Genomic DNA, 1,803 nt, shown 5'->3' on the forward strand with positions numbered 1-1,803 from the left:
TTCCCGGGAGGCTTTCGGCTTCTGGGGACACTCCGTGCTCTGGTGAAGGTGCGGAGTTCATGCACGGCTTTCTGGGGAGATGCTCCGGGCGTGAGGCTACTCCGTCTTCATCAGGGCAGACGTGAAGTGGGGGAAAGCTCTGCRCTCCGGGCAGCTCAGTGCTGTCACATACAGATCACGGCACAACACAGGCTGGAGGGAGATTTTATACAGAAACCTGAACACCACCTTGTCAGTGTACCAGGAAAACCTTCATTCCTTCCAGCCCTCTTCCCCTGCAGCCCTCCCTCTAGAGCACAAAGCCCCAGGGAATGGCAGAGTGCCCGTGTGGGGTTGGCAGGCTGGCTCTGCCCCATAGACCCACAGGGGTGAACCAGAGAATGGCTTGGGTTTGGAAGGGAGCTTAAAGACTGTCTAGTCCCATCGGCCCGCCATAGGCAGGGACACTTTCCATTACCCCAGGCTATTCCAAGCCCCATCCAACCTGTTCTTGGACACTTCCAGGGATGGGGCAGCTACAGCTTCTCTGGGCACCCTGTGCCAGGGCCTCACCACTCTCACAGGGAAGAATTTCTTCCAGTATCCCATCTAACCTTGCCCTCTGGCAGTGTGAAGCCATCCCCCCATGTCCTGTCACTCCAAGCCCTTGTCAACGAAATGCCAGTGAGAGCATACAAAACTGAAACGTCAGTGCACTCCCCTCTCTGTATGGAAACATCACCAGCAAGGCACTTTGGGGCAGTCAGGCTTTGAAACACGATTTTATTTGCAATTGATAGAAAAGCCCAAAACAGGTGAAAGAGCTAAAACCTCTGGAGAAGTGACGCTTAACACGTCACAAACTCAAACCCAAATCAGTCCCGGGCGGGCCCCTCAGTCAGTATCTCTGTGAGTATGAAACAGTGTAACAATCCCCTCAGCTCCTTGTGAAAAACAGGAGATCCACAAGCCCCCTTGGCGTCCCGGGAGAGTAACACAACAAAACTTCATTACTCTTTCAGCACCCTGAGGCACAGAGTACACCTGTGACAGGGCCAGCCCATTCCTCTGTCACCACCCTGCCTGCTGAGATTCCTTCCTTCTGTTGCCGATGGAAAGTGATGGAAAGGGGAGGCGGGGTAGTGCTGTGGGCGCATAACCCATTGTGGTGCCTTTCTGGGGTTCAGCCCAATTCCTGTTGCCAGCCCCTGCCATGCAGCATTTTTTTCTGTAGGGTTGAGCACAAGGTGACCGAGGACAGGTCAGCCACCAAGTCCTCAGAGCTCTGCAGAGGCGCTTGTGTGGTCTGTGGGCAGGGCGAGGGCCGAGCTGCTCGGCTGAGAGCGGTGGGGAGAGGTGGCGGGGGGAGAGCGAGTGGGATCAGGAGCAGGAATGCTGCTGCCCACCGCCTRAACTGTCCTCCAAGGGTCAAACTGTTCAACTTCAGCCCCTTTGCCAGACTCAATCCTACTTTAGGGGAACAAAAGCCCAAAGTAGGCAACGATCAAGAAATGGGAACACAATGATTTAAGCTTATCACACAGCCCAGAAATAAAGGACACTGAGCTCTTGTGGGGGAGAGGGGGAGACCTTCAGAAGGGCTTTGTTTGCTGTAAGAAGATTGAACTCTGAGGCGACCCGATAGCCCTAAAAGTTTAGGGTCTGTGTTGCTGAGAGACCTYTGGGCACAGCCCATGCACACGTCGACCTCACAAGTTGAGAGCTGTCCTTAATGGCCAGCCTGCCTCAGGTGAACAGGGGCACAACATCCCGGGAAATGGGGGAACAAAGCTGTGGGGACAGGGTGGCCTGACCCCTCCCAGC

Source organism: Malurus melanocephalus, unplaced genomic scaffold (genome assembly GCF_030028575.1).
Source record: "Malurus melanocephalus ecotype Western Australia unplaced genomic scaffold, MMel_1.1 scaffold_561, whole genome shotgun sequence".
Classification (NCBI taxonomy): domain Eukaryota; kingdom Metazoa; phylum Chordata; class Aves; order Passeriformes; family Maluridae; genus Malurus; species Malurus melanocephalus.